This window comes from Schistocerca piceifrons, chromosome 7 (genome assembly GCF_021461385.2).
Source record: "Schistocerca piceifrons isolate TAMUIC-IGC-003096 chromosome 7, iqSchPice1.1, whole genome shotgun sequence".
In the NCBI taxonomy this organism is placed as follows: Eukaryota; Metazoa; Arthropoda; class Insecta; order Orthoptera; family Acrididae; genus Schistocerca; species Schistocerca piceifrons.
The window spans coordinates 93,811,538-93,826,901 of NC_060144.1; the positions used below are offsets into that span (position 1 = coordinate 93,811,538).

Genomic DNA, 15,364 nt, shown 5'->3' on the forward strand with positions numbered 1-15,364 from the left:
GCAAAAACGCTGCTTAACTTCGGTGATCGGACGAGAACCCGTGTCGTCAGCGTGGCACACAAGTCGGCGAGAACGTTTCCAGACGTGCGGACATCTTAGTCCTTGTACAGATCACTTGGGATTTGCCTGGCAGTCTCTCGCGCTGCCTTTTAGGGAAGCAATATGGGATAGCCCTTGGTGGGATCTAACCCATAGCCTTCCCGTTGTTAGCATGACACACTAACTTAGTGAGCTTACTACCCACACAATACGGCCGCTTCACATCTCCAGCACCTGAGCCACCGTTTCGTCTATCTTTATTAAGGCCTTACGATTCCTTTAAACACGTATGCGTTGCTGTTGAGGTTTTCTCGCTGTCGCTTGGAACCCAGAGCCACAGCACAACAACAACGGAAACGTCCGTAAGAAGAGCTAAACCTCGACGCGGGAAAAGTATGTTCCGCTATTTCTTTTCGACCGCTCGGGCTGTCACTGTCGTCTCTAGTAAAATCTGCTTCGCGTGTTTCTGCATAATTTACTTGTTCTGTAAGATCACGGGAGTATGTTAGTTTCAGAATGTTTAAAATGCATTGTCAGATGTGGGGTTCGAACCCACGCTCCCTTACGGGAACCAGAGCTTAAATCTGGCGCCTTAGACCGCTCGGCCAATCTGACGTGCGAGGCAAGAGCTCCAGAGACTTCCATCTCTAGCAAGAACCTCACTGCGAAATCTGTTTCTTTTTTCGGTAGGATGGAATTATGTCAGTTTTAGAAAATTTAAGACGCTATGTCAGACGTCGCGTAGGAAATGCACCCTCCCCTTCGGGAACGAATGTGGCGCGTTGGACCGCTTTCTTCCGTCGTTTCTAGTTTGAACTGTAACTAGCAAAACTGTATTTAGTAATAGGAACATTTTCACATTGATGCAAAGAAAACTAGATATTAGCCAACGGCAAATAAGGCCGTTTCCTAGCAACAGCCACGCTGTGCATAACGCACTCGTGGGAAGCCAATGAAATACTTCCTGTGAGGCTCAAACTGTCGACCTTCACTTTACAATACTTAGGCACTGCCCCGGTGGTACCGACGCGTACATACTGAAGCGTCTTTGGATCGTCAGTGAGTACTTCATATTAGAAATTTCGTGTTCGCCCTGATGTGCATTAAAGGGCAGATTCTTCAGTAAAAGTTAGTTCTGCGCTCAGTTTCAGTATATGGCCCTAGCAGCACCAGGAAAACGGGTTCAGATGTGCTCGCCTTCCACTCGGCGTTGAGCGCCTACAGCGAGATTGCCTTCGGCCTCTGGCGCCAGGAGGGAAGGCGACACATCACGGAGCAAGCAGCGCGTAGCAGAAGGCGGTGGTGGTGTGTCGGTCAGCATGGTCGCTTCCCAAGTAGCTGATCCGGGTTCGAAGCCCGGACACCGCACGCAAGTTGTCTTCTTTACTCAGGAGAGTGTTTCCAACGCTCGCGATCGTCGAATTTCCGAACTGTCGTGTTACGAATGGTTTTCCTTCGCCCCTCGTCCAGCTCCGCGTAGGCTAGTGCGGATTGCGATTCACAGCATCGTGTGCCCCCTTGTGTCGACTTGTCCCGACTTTGCGAAAGCTGACGCTTGCAAATGGGCGTATATGTAGAGGACAGGCGCTAGAAACGACTGGGAGAGACCAACTCGACAAACGCGCAACGGACCCTTTCATTTGACTGTGGCCGCAGGTTCGCGAATTTGGGTCCCGAGAGGCAATAGAGGGGTCAGCGTGCTGGACCGTATCATTACCGCGCAGCAACACCGAAAACTAAGGGAAAAGGCAAAATTAAAGAATCCAACAGCACGCAGACTTCTTAGTTAGCCACCGAGCCGTGTACTAAGCACGCAAAAACGCTGCTTAACTTCGGTGATCGGACGAGAACCCGTGTCGTCAGCGTGGCACACAAGTCGGCGAGAACGTTTCCAGACGTGCGGACATCTTAGTCCTTGTACAGATCACTTGGGATTTGCCTGGCAGTCTCTCGCGCTGCCTTTTAGGGAAGCAATATGGGATAGCCCTTGGTGGGATCTAACCCATAGCCTTCCCGTTGTTAGCATGACACACTAACTTAGTGAGCTTACTACCCACACAATACGGCCGCTTCACATCTCCAGCACCTGAGCCACCGTTTCATCTATCTTTATTAAGGCCTTACGATTCCTTTAAACACGTATGCGTTGCTGTTGAGGTTTTCTCGCTGTCGCTTGGAACCCAGAGCCACAGCACAACAACAACGGAAACGTCCGTAAGAAGAGCTAAACCTCGACGCGGGAAAAGTATGTTCCGCTATTTCTTTTCGACCGCTCGGGCTGTCACTGTCGTCTCTAGTAAAATCTGCTTCGCGTGTTTCTGCATAATTTACTTGTTCTGTAAGATCACGGGAGTATGTTAGTTTCAGAATGTTTAAAATGCATTGTCAGATGTGGGGTTCGAACCCACGCTCCCTTACGGGAACCAGAGCTTAAATCTGGCGCCTTAGACCGCTTTTTTTTTTTTTTTTTTTTAGCGCTGACTTGGAGGCCTGGAAATGCGCGAAACAGCCGCCGCCATGCGATTTGTTGCCACACCGTTGTACAAAACGCAAGGGCTCGTCCGGGATTTGAACCCGGGACCTCCTGCACCCGAAGCAGGAATCATACCCCTTTTTTTTTTTTTTTTTTTTTTTTTTTTTTTTTTTTTTTTTTTTAAACATGACTATATAATTGTAGACTGCTTACTGAAATAAAGGTTAAGACACGAAAAACTTCAGTCCTGGTGTAGAGAAGAAACATACATAAAGGCGGCAAATTCAGAAACAGTATAAAAGAAAATGGCTCACACAGGTGACCTTAGCCAACACCCTCTCTTTCAAATGTCAGGCTAAGCATATTGGCAAAATCATCTCGGAGGCCTGGCAATCGCAAGCGCTGCCAGTAAGCAGTAAGCATGTACTGCCGAAACGCTAGGTGTCCATCCTCTTCATGACAACTGTTGACAAAATGTACGAAATGGCCAATCAACCACATGACGGTATGGAGCTTCGTCCGCGGAAAAAAGGAAGAATCGGGCCGGACGATGATGTCAATAGTATAAGCGGCTTCAGCAGACCTAGTGACAAAAGCAAGTTGTTTCCTGAGCCAACGCCAATTAGCAAGGTGCCCACAGCAGGTGAATCGATGTTCAAGGGTATCCAGGAGACCACACCGAGTACAGGTGTCCGTGTCAGAAAGACCAATACGGTGCAGTCGTACATTGGTGGGAACCAAATTATTTATTACCCTATACCACGTGGACGCCACGGCCATAGAGTGGATCGGCAGACTAACGTTCTTCCAGACGTTCCTCCAGGACACGGATGGAGACGCCAGTTCTATTGGATTGGGACTGGCCAGCCCCTCCCAGCGGGCAATCAAGCTCTTGGTCGTTGGCACCGGTCGCCGCAAGAAGACGTCACCGAGGTAACTCACCGCAATGTAAAATTCCCGAATGTGTTTCAACTTAAAATTTAGGCGTCCGACATCGACAGGTGGAGCAAGGCTCGCCGGACGCACAACAGTAAAAAGCCTGGATGTAATTGAAGTCACTTCTTGCGTAACAATTAGAGTCGTTCGGCGGACGTACAAAGCAGACGCCTTGCGAGTAATGTCAGAGAGGCCCAAGCCTCCGGAGAGACGCGGTTTCGTCATTACCTCGTAACGTAACTTGAATAGATGGCCCTTCCATATAAACCTGCTAGACAATTGGCGCAACCTTTTCGCCACCATCATGGGAAGTGGGAACAGCTGAGCAACATAATAAGCTTTACATAGGACGTAGGTGTCTAAAATTCGGACTTTTTGCAAAATGGTAGCAGAGCGCTGCTCATGGACCATCAGAGCCCCCTGTATCTTCTCGGTGACAGATTTCCAATTGAGAGCCGCCATTTTTAGAGGACACCGATCAATGATAATCCCCAAGGACGTATGTCGATCGACAAAAGTGGCCCAAGGGACGTCAGCATCGCGAAATCCTCGAATATCAAGGAACTTACATTTACCCTGATTGAGACGCGCTCCAGAGACACGACAGTATGCATCAACTGCCCCTTTCAACAACGGGATATCATCTCGTTGACGGAGGAGAACAACGACATCATCCGCATATGCCTTAACCGAGAGCTTCCCACCAGAGAGGGACATACCCTGAAGCTTGAGAGCAATAGTCCGAAGCAGCGGTTCCAGGGACAAAACGAATAAAGACATAGAGAGCGGACTACCCTGAGGCACTCCGCGGCGGATAGCAATGGGCGGCGTCAGCTGCCCATTGACTGACACCCGAGCTGTTATTCCCCTGTACAAATTGCCAAGAACACCACGTGATGAAGCGTTAAAACCTATTGTACCTAAAACACGATCTAAAAACACATGACTGACGTGATCAAAAGCCTTATAAAAATCAAGGAAGGCAAAGGCACAATGTACGTTTGTAACCGCCGCAACCGAGACAACATCCCGATATTCGGCTACTGGTGTCAGAATAGATCTATCATGAAAACAACATTGATGTGCACCAATCACACCCCGAAGCAGAGAAGACAACCGGCTATTGAGCGCTCTAGCAGCTGTCTTATAGTCAAAATTCAGCAATGTGAGCGGACGAAGATTGGCAGCAGATAAACGACCAGAGGACTTCGGAATTAAAACAATTTTCCCTACTTTAAAATCGGCAGGCACATCCATCCCTCTGACAATCTCATTTAAAATCTGCGTAAAAATGCCACCCAAAAGAGGCCAAAAACGGAGATAAAATTCTTTAGGCAGGCCGTCTGGACCCGGCGATTTACTGGACGGAGAGCGAGCAATAAAATCGAAAACATCATCTACCTGGAACTCCCGGAGAAATTCGCCGTTCGCGTCAGGCGCGATCGTCGCAGTTAGATCCCCAAAGACATCATCCGAAAGAGACTCACCAGAATCATCGGCAGAATAGAGACTAGTGTAATACTGATGAAGAGCACGAACCATTTCCTCCTGTGCAATAAGCTGTCGCCCATCATCCACCGTAAGAGAAGAGATGAAGGAGCGACGGCGACGAGTCTGATGCCGTAGCAGGTGGTACAAGGATGTCAGTTCACCTTCAACAAGAGAGTGAGGTTTCGACTTAACTCGCAGACCATCCATCTGTCGTCGTTTAAGGCTCAAGAGCTTGGCTTTAATACGACGAACATCATGGATCCGCAGTGGAGAGGTACCCGCCGCGTCATATAGTTCACGCAGGACAGAGTAGTAAAATTCATACGTGTTCTTAAAATCACGCGTCCTAGCAGCACAGTAGAAAATCAAAGTCTGACGAATCTTGGGCTTGGCAAACGCAGTCCACCAAACCAGCAAGGAGGGGTATCGCGGGACAGAGCGAAGACATCGCTCCCACACGCCACTTATAACATCATCCATAGCACTGTCGGCAAGGTGGGAAACATTTAACATCCACTGGGAACGATAAAGTTTTGCAGGTTGGCGACTAAGATTTACAGTTGCAGTAAAAGCACAATGGTCAGAAAAACTAGTAGGAATAACATCGACAGAAAGAATTTTATCACATAAAAAATCAGATAAATAGAATCTGTCGAGTCTACTGCATGAGGACGCGGTAAAAAACGTATATTTCACCAGGGTTGGATATTTGTGTTCCCAAACATCACGCAGATGCATCGTACGAACTAAGTCATGTAAATCACGGCAATAATTAAAATTGGGGGACTGGTCTGCAGGGCGTAAAACACAATTAAAATCGCCTCCGAGCAGGAGACTCCGAGGACTCTGGCGCAAAAGATAAATAAGCTCTTCTTTATAAAAGCGCGATCGAGCCACAGTGTGACCCGAACCAGAGGGGGCATACAAAACAACGAGGCGGAGATCAAAAAGACGACAACCAATCCCACGGCCAGAGTCAAGGAATTCAATGTCAGTAATAGGAATGCCCTCTCGAAAGAAAAGAGCAGTTCCTGTTGAATATTCCGGCGCGACATTAAAAACAGTTTGAAATCCAGGTAGAGAGAGATCAGAAAACAACACTTCCTGCAAAAACACTACGTCCGCACAGGCGTCGTAAATAAACTGCCGCAAAGAGGCAATGCGAACGTCGGACTCAATACGGTTAACATTTAAGGTAAGAAAGGTGTATGCTTGAACCATAGAGAGAAAAGCGAGAAAACAAATCACCTACACCGACGCACCAGCGTCACAGTCCATAGCAGGGGTGACGGAGGCATCCGAGGGAGGGGGACTGCTACCCCGTTCCGCGGATCCCTTACGTTTCGGTTTTTTACGAACAGCATTAACGTTCGGCTGAACGCGTAACTTGCGTCGGCTGACGGGCAAGGAAACTTCAGCCGCCGGTGACGTAGGAGGGTCAAGTTCTGTATCCGACACCACCCGCGCCGGTCCACATGCGGGATCCGGGGTCGCGGGGGAAACATCCGACAAAACGGAATGGTCAACACCTGCACTAGCTTCCGGCAAACATGGACTGCACGGAGGCGAAACGTGAGCAGGAAGGTCCGAGGCCGCAGAGTTGGAAGGAAGCGGAGCAGCTCCGCTGGCAGAGGTATGGGGCAGCGAAGCAGGAAGTTGTCGCGGCTCCACTTGTTGTGACATCGAAGTCGGTTCGGAAGACGGCGCCAACAGGCCCGACCGACGACCCGATCCGAGAGAAGCTGCGTCGGAGGCCGGAGGGGCGCCAGCAGCCGCCACCGGAACCGCTACCTCAGGAGGGCAGGGAGCAGCTACAGTACACAGTGGCTCGGAGGATGCCGGTCGCTCGGACTGGGGCATCTCAGGGAGATCCTCATCCGTACTATTTCCATCGTGTGGGCGACGCCTCTTATTATTCAAAAGTGGCACACCCACCTGAGGGACAGACGGAACAACATCAGATTTAGCACGCAAAGGAGGAAATTCTGTATCAGGGGTGCGCAAAACCTGTGGCGGGGCGCTACTACCACTGGACTGTGCTACACCAAGAGCAGAACCACCTGCAACGAGGTCAGCGACCGTTAACTTGCGACGCTGTTCGAGAGAATTTTTTAAAACAAAAACTCTCCGCGGACAGTCGGTACGCACGTGACCACTTTCATTGCACAAAAAACAGGTGCCAACCTGACCACTATATGTTACATGGACACGATATCCACCGATCTGCAGGTGAGATGGAATATTCTGCTTAACGTGCATTTCGACTGAACGAATACCACTGTAACATTGCAGGCGATGTTGGCTTGACCAGCGTTCAAGGCGAATGCTCTTTACATCACCATACTTCTGTAGACCCTCCTTAAGATAGACATTATCCACCTCCGGTGGAAGGTTGTAAACACGAACATTGGTATACGTGATGGAAGCATTGGAAAGCAGCACGGTACTTACAGAATCATCCCGATGCCGAAAGAGAACTTGATGACCATATTTAGAAAGAATTTTATCAACCTGAAGTGGGTCCATAAACTTAACAAAGAAAACATACAGTTCGGTATCAAAATAAGCAGTGTGCACCTGATCCGAATGAACACCAAAGGTATCTACCAACCAATCATGAATCTCAAGAGAACTAGGTTGCACATGGCGGGTTGACTTGTCAAAAGCAAAACTAACTGTAGCCTGACGAGGAATAACCTGGGACGACATTTTCAAAATATGCGGTCGAAACCGCTACACAAAAAACACTGAAATAAGGACAGAAAGTAACACAAGGTACGAAACAACGACGGAGAAATACTCTCAGAAGTTGCAACACAACACGTAACAAAAACGATAGTCCACTATACGTAACGCTACGGCGGAGCGGAAGACTAGGCACGTCCACACTGCACGGCGTCTAAAGCGGAACTGTGCCGCTCGGCCAATCTGACGTGCGAGGCAAGAGCTCCAGAGACTTCCATCTCTAGCAAGAACCTCACTGCGAAATCTGTTTCTTTTTTCGGTAGGATGGAATTATGTCAGTTTTAGAAAATTTAAGACGCTATGTCAGACGTGGCGTAGGAAATGCACCCTCCCCTTCGGGAACGAATGTGGCGCGTTGGACAGCTTTCTTCCGTCGTTTCTAGTTTGAACTGTAACTAGCAAAACTGTATTTAGTAATAGGAACATTTTCACATTGATGCAAAGAAAACTAGATATTAGCCAACGGCAAATAAGGCCGTTTCCTAGCAACAGCCACGCTGTGCATAACGCACTCGTGGGAAGCCAATGAAATACTTCCTGTGAGGCTCAAACTGTCGACCTTCACTTTACAATACTTAGGCACTGCCCCGGTGGTACCGACGCGTACATACTGAAGCGTCTTTGGATCGTCAGTGAGTACTTCATATTAGAAATTTCGTGTTCGCCCTGATGTGCATTAAAGGGCAGATTCTTCAGTAAAAGTTAGTTCTGCGCTCAGTTTCAGTATATGGCCCTAGCAGCACCAGGAAAACGGGTTCAGATGTGCTCGCCTTCCACTCGGCGTTGAGCGCCTACAGCGAGATTGCCTTCGGCCTCTGGCGCCAGGAGGGAAGGCGACACATCACGGAGCAAGCAGCGCGTAGCAGAAGGCGGTGGTGGTGTGTCGGTCAGCATGGTTGCTTCCCAAGTAGCTGATCCGGGTTCGAAGCCCGGACACCGCACGCAAGTTGTCTTCTTTACTCAGGAGAGTGTTTCCAACGCTCGCGATCGTCGAATTTCCGAACTGTCGTGTTACGAATGGTTTTCCTTCGCCCCTCGTCCAGCTCCGCGTAGGCTAGTGCGGATTGCGATTCACAGCATCGTGTGCCCCCTTGTGTCGACTTGTCCCGACTTTGCGAAAGCTGACGCTTGCAAATGGGCGTATATGTAGAGGACAGGCGCTAGAAACGACTGGGAGAGACCAACTCGACAAACGCGCAACGGACCCTTTCATTTGACTGTGGCCGCAGGTTCGCGAATTTGGGTCCCGAGAGGCAAGAGAGGGGTCAGCGTGCTGGACCGTATCATTACCGCGCAGCAACACCGAAAACTAAGGGAAAAGGCAAAATTAAAGAATCCAACAGCACGCAGACTTCCTAGTTAGCCACCGAGCCGTGTACTAAGCACGCAAAAACGCTGCTTAACTTCGGTGATCGGACGAGAACCCGTGTCGTCAGCGTGGCACACAAGTCGGCGAGAACGTTTCCAGACGTGCGGACATCTTAGTCCTTGTACAGATCACTTGGGATTTGCCTGGCAGTCTCTCGCGCTGCCTTTTAGGGAAGCAATATGGGATAGCCCTTGGTGGGATCTAACCCATAGCCTTCCCGTTGTTAGCATGACACACTAACTTAGTGAGCTTACTACCCACACAATACGGCCGCTTCACATCTCCAGCACCTGAGCCACCGTTTCATCTATCTTTATTAAGGCCTTACGATTCCTTTAAACACGTATGCGTTGCTGTTGAGGTTTTCTCGCTGTCGCTTGGAACCCAGAGCCACAGCACAACAACAACGGAAACGTCCGTAAGAAGAGCTAAACCTCGACGCGGGAAAAGTATGTTCCGCTATTTCTTTTCGACCGCTCGGGCTGTCACTGTCGTCTCTAGTAAAATGTGCTTCGCGTGTTTCTGCATAATTTACTTGTTCTGTAAGATCACGGGAGTATGTTAGTTTCAGAATGTTTAAAATGCATTGTCAGATGTGGGGTTCGAACCCACGCTCCCTTACGGGAACCAGAGCTTAAATCTGGCGCCTTAGACCGCTCGGCCAATCTGACGTGCGAGGCAAGAGCTCCAGAGACTTCCATCTCTAGCAAGAACCTCACTGCGAAATCTGTTTCTTTTTTCGGTAGGATGGAATTATGTCAGTTTTAGAAAATTTAAGACGCTATGTCAGACGTCGCGTAGGAAATGCACCCTCCCCTTCGGGAACGAATGTGGCGCGTTGGACCGCTTTCTTCCGTCGTTTCTAGTTTGAACTGTAACTAGCAAAACTGTATTTAGTAATAGGAACATTTTCACATTGATGCAAAGAAAACTAGATATTAGCCAACGGCAAATAAGGCCGTTTCCTAGCAACAGCCACGCTGTGCATAACGCTCTCGTGGGAAGCCAATGAAATACTTCCTGTGAGGCTCAAACTGTCGACCTTCACTTTACAATACTTAGGCACTGCCCCGGTGGTACCGACGCATACATACTGAAGCGTCTTTGGATTGTCAGTGAGTACTTCATATTAGAAATTTCGTGTTCGCCCTGATGTGCATTAAAGGGCAGATTCTTCAGTAAAAGTTAGTTCTGCGCTCAGTTTCAGTATATGGCCCTAGCAGCACCAGGAAAACGGGTTCAGATGTGCTCGCCTTCCACTCGGCGTTGAGCGCCTACAGCGAGATTGCCTTCGGCCTCTGGCGCCAGGAGGGAAGGCGACACATCACGGAGCAAGCAGCGCGTAGCAGAAGGCGGTGGTGGTGTGTCGGTCAGCATGGTTGCTTCCCAAGTAGCTGATCCGGGTTCGAAGCCCGGACACCGCACGCAAGTTGTCTTCTTTACTCAGGAGAGTGTTTCCAACGCTCGCGATCGTCGAATTTCCAAACTGTCGTGTTACGAATGGTTTTCCTTCGCCCCTCGTCCAGCTCCGCGTAGGCTAGTGCGGATTGCGATTCACAGCATCGTGTGTCCCCATGTGTCGACTTGTCCCGACTTTGCGAAAGCTGACGCTTGCAAATGGGCGTATATGTAGAGGACAGGCGCTAGAAACGACTGGGAGAGACCAACTCGACAAACGCGCAACGGACCCTTTCATTTGACTGTGGCCGCAGGTTCGCGAATTTGGGTCCCGAGAGGCAAGAGAGGGGTCAGCGTGCTGGACCGTATCATTACCGCGCAGCAACACCGAAAACTAAGGGAAAAGGCAAAATTAAAGAATCCAACAGCACGCAGACTTCCTAGTTAGCCACCGAGCCGTGTACTAAGCACGCAAAAACGCTGCTTAACTTCGGTGATCGGACGAGAACCCGTGTCGTCAGCGTGGCACACAAGTCGGCGAGAACGTTTCCAGACGTGCGGACATCTTAGTCCTTGTACAGATCACTTGGGATTTGCCTGGCAGTCTCTCGCGCTGCCTTTTAGGGAAGCAATATGGGATAGCCCTTGGTGGGATCTAACCCATAGCCTTCCCGTTGTTAGCATGACACACTAACTTAGTGAGCTTACTACCCACACAATACGGCCGCTTCACATCTCCAGCACCTGAGCCACCGTTTCATCTATCTTTATTAAGGCCTTACGATTCCTTTAAACACGTATGCGTTGCTGTTGAGGTTTTCTCGCTGTCGCTTGGAACCCAGAGCCACAGCACAACAACAACGGAAACGTCCGTAAGAAGAGCTAAACCTCGACGCGGGAAAAGTATGTTCCGCTATTTCTTTTCGACCGCTCGGGCTGTCACTGTCGTCTCTAGTAAAATCTGCTTCGCGTGTTTCTGCATAATTTACTTGTTCTGTAAGATCACGGGAGTATGTTAGTTTCAGAATGTTTAAAATGCATTGTCAGATGTGGGGTTCGAACCCACGCTCCCTTACGGGAACCAGAGCTTAAATCTGGCGCCTTAGACCGCTCGGCCAATCTGACGTGCGAGGCAAGAGCTCCAGAGACTTCCATCTCTAGCAAGAACCTCACTGCGAAATCTGTTTCTTTTTTCGGTAGGATGGAATTATGTCAGTTTTAGAAAATTTAAGACGCTATGTCAGACGTCGCGTAGGAAATGCACCCTCCCCTTCGGGAACGAATGTGGCGCGTTGGACCGCTTTCTTCCGTCGTTTCTAGTTTGAACTGTAACTAGCAAAACTGTATTTAGTAATAGGAACATTTTCACATTGATGCAAAGAAAACTAGATATTAGCCAACGGCAAATAAGGCCGTTTCCTAGCAACAGCCACGCTGTGCATAACGCTCTCGTGGGAAGCCAATGAAATACTTCCTGTGAGGCTCAAACTGTCGACCTTCACTTTACAATACTTAGGCACTGCCCCGGTGGTACCGACGCATACATACTGAAGCGTCTTTGGATTGTCAGTGAGTACTTCATATTAGAAATTTCGTGTTCGCCCTGATGTGCATTAAAGGGCAGATTCTTCAGTAAAAGTTAGTTCTGCGCTCAGTTTCAGTATATGGCCCTAGCAGCACCAGGAAAACGGGTTCAGATGTGCTCGCCTTCCACTCGGCGTTGAGCGCCTACAGCGAGATTGCCTTCGGCCTCTGGCGCCAGGAGGGAAGGCGACACATCACGGAGCAAGCAGCGCGTAGCAGAAGGCGGTGGTGGTGTGTCGGTCAGCATGGTTGCTTCCCAAGTAGCTGATCCGGGTTCGAAGCCCGGACACCGCACGCAAGTTGTCTTCTTTACTCAGGAGAGTGTTTCCAACGCTCGCGATCGTCGAATTTCCAAACTGTCGTGTTACGAATGGTTTTCCTTCGCCCCTCGTCCAGCTCCGCGTAGGCTAGTGCGGATTGCGATTCACAGCATCGTGTGTCCCCATGTGTCGACTTGTCCCGACTTTGCTCGGCTGACGCGAAAGCTGACGCTTGCAAATGGGCGTATATGTAGAGGACAGGCGCTAGAAACGACTGGGAGAGACCAACTCGACAAACGCGCAACGGACCCTTTCATTTGACTGTGGCCGCAGGTTCGCGAATTTGGGTCCCGAGAGGCAAGAGAGGGGTCAGCGTGCTGAACCGTATCATTACCGCGCAGCAACACCGAAAACTAAGGGAAAAGGCAAAATTAAAGAATCCAACAGCACGCAGACTTCCTAGTTAGCCACCGAGCCGTGTACTAAGCACGCAAAAACGCTGCTTAACTTCGGTGATCGGACGAGAACCCGTGTCGTCAGCGTGGCACACAAGTCGGCGAGAACGTTTCCAGACGTGCGGACATCTTAGTCCTTGTACAGATCACTTGGGATTTGCCTGGCAGTCTCTCGCGCTGCCTTTTAGGGAAGCAATATGGGATAGCCCTTGGTGGGATCTAACCCATAGCCTTCCCGTTGTTAGCATGACACACTAACTTAGTGAGCTTACTACCCACACAATACGGCCGCTTCACATCTCCAGCACCTGAGCCACCGTTTCATCTATCTTTATTAAGGCCTTACGATTCCTTTAAACACGTATGCATTGCTGTTGAGGTTTTCTCGCTGTCGCTTGGAACCCAGAGCCACAGCACAACAACAACGGAAACGTCCGTAAGAAGAGCTAAACCTCGACGCGGGAAAAGTATGTTCCGCTATTTCTTTTCGACCGCTCGGGCTGTCACTGTCGTCTCTAGTAAAATGTGCTTCGCGTGTTTCTGCATAATTTACTTGTTCTGTAAGATCACGGGAGTATGTTAGTTTCAGAATGTTTAAAATGCATTGTCAGATGTGGGGTTCGAACCCACGCTCCCTTACGGGAACCAGAGCTTAAATCTGGCGCCTTAGACCGCTCGGCCAATCTGACGTGCGAGGCAAGAGCTCCAGAGACTTCCATCTCTAGCAAGAACCTCACTGCGAAATCTGTTTCTTTTTTCGGTAGGATGGAGTTATGTCAGTTTTAGAAAATTTAAGACGCTATGTCAGACGTGGCGTAGGAAATGCACCCTCCCCTTCGGGAACGAATGTGGCGCGTTGGACCGCTTTCTTCCGTCGTTTCTAGTTTGAACTGTAACTAGCAAAACTGTATTTAGTAATAGGAACATTTTCACATTGATGCAAAGAAAACTAGATATTAGCCAACGGCAAATAAGGCCGTTTCCTAGCAACAGCCACGCTGTGCATAACGCACTCGTGGGAAGCCAATGAAATACTTCCTGTGAGGCTCAAACTGTCGACCTTCACTTTACAATACTTAGGCACTGCCCCGGTGGTACCGACGCGTACATACTGAAGCGTCTTTGGATCGTCAGTGAGTACTTCATATTAGAAATTTCGTGTTCGCCCTGATGTGCATTAAAGGGCAGATTCTTCAGTAAAAGTTAGTTCTGCGCTCAGTTTCAGTATATGGCCCTAGCAGCACCAGGAAAACGGGTTCAGATGTGCTCGCCTTCCACTCGGCGTTGAGCGCCTACAGCGAGATTGCCTTCGGCCTCTGGCGCCAGGAGGGAAGGCGACACATCACGGAGCAAGCAGCGCGTAGCAGAAGGCGGTGGTGGTGTGTCGGTCAGCATGGTTGCTTCCCAAGTAGCTGATCCGGGTTCGAAGCCCGGACACCGCACGCAAGTTGTCTTCTTTACTCAGGAGAGTGTTTCCAACGCTCGCGATCGTCGAATTTCCGAACTGTCGTGTTACGAATGGTTTTCCTTCGCCCCTCGTCCAGCTCCGCGTAGGCTAGTGCGGATTGCGATTCACAGCATCGTGTGCCCCCTTGTGTCGACTTGTCCCGACTTTGCGAAAGCTGACGCTTGCAAATGGGCGTATATGTAGAGGACAGGCGCTAGAAACGACTGGGAGAGACCAACTCGACAAACGCGCAACGGACCCTTTCATTTGACTGTGGCCGCAGGTTCGCGAATTTGGGTCCCGAGAGGCAAGAGAGGGGTCAGCGTGCTGGACCGTATCATTACCGCGCAGCAACACCGAAAACTAAGGGAAAAGGCAAAATTAAAGAATCCAACAGCACGCAGACTTCCTAGTTAGCCACCGAGCCGTGTACTAAGCACGCAAAAACGCTGCTTAACTTCGGTGATCGGACGAGAACCCGTGTCGTCAGCGTGGCACACAAGTCGGCGAGAACGTTTCCAGACGTGCGGACATCTTAGTCCTTGTACAGATCACTTGGGATTTGCCTGGCAGTCTCTCGCGCTGCCTTTTAGGGAAGCAATATGGGATAGCCCTTGGTGGGATCTAACCCATAGCCTTCCCGTTGTTAGCATGACACACTAACTTAGTGAGCTTACTACCCACACAATACGGCCGCTTCACATCTCCAGCACCTGAGCCACCGTTTCATCTATCTTTATTAAGGCCTTACGATTCCTTTAAACACGTATGCATTGCTGTTGAGGTTTTCTCGCTGTCGCTTGGAACCCAGAGCCACAGCACAACAACAACGGAAACGTCCGTAAGAAGAGCTAAACCTCGACGCGGGAAAAGTATGTTCCGCTATTTCTTTTCGACCGCTCGGGCTGTCACTGTCGTCTCTAGTAAAATGTGCTTCGCGTGTTTCTGCATAATTTACTTGTTCTGTAAGATCACGGGAGTATGTTAGTTTCAGAATGTTTAAAATGCATTGTCAGATGTGGGGTTCGAACCCACGCTCCCTTACGGGAACCAGAGCTTAAATCTGGCGCCTTAGACCGCTCGGCCAATCTGACGTGCGAGGCAAGAGCTCCAGAGACTTCCATCTCTAGCAAGAACCTCACTGCGAAATCTGTTTCTTTTTTCGGT

General features: G+C 49.7%; 5 non-coding genes across 5 annotated transcripts; all 5 read right to left on the minus strand.

Moving 5' to 3' along the window:
- Positions 1 to 570: 570 nt before the first annotated feature.
- Trnal-uaa lies at positions 571 to 654 on the minus strand. The gene has a single exon. It is a non-coding gene; the product is annotated as a tRNA-Leu (tRNA).
- Positions 655 to 9,640: 8,986 nt separating this feature from the next.
- Positions 9,641 to 9,724, minus strand: Trnal-uaa. The gene has a single exon. It is a non-coding gene; the product is annotated as a tRNA-Leu (tRNA).
- Positions 9,725 to 11,492: 1,768 nt separating this feature from the next.
- Positions 11,493 to 11,576, minus strand: Trnal-uaa. Its single transcript has one exon. It is a non-coding gene; the product is annotated as a tRNA-Leu (tRNA).
- A 1,779-nt stretch (positions 11,577 to 13,355) lies between these two features.
- Trnal-uaa lies at positions 13,356 to 13,439 on the minus strand. The gene has a single exon. It is a non-coding gene; the product is annotated as a tRNA-Leu (tRNA).
- Positions 13,440 to 15,207: 1,768 nt separating this feature from the next.
- Positions 15,208 to 15,291, minus strand: Trnal-uaa. The gene has a single exon. It is a non-coding gene; the product is annotated as a tRNA-Leu (tRNA).
- Positions 15,292 to 15,364: the final 73 nt, after the last annotated feature.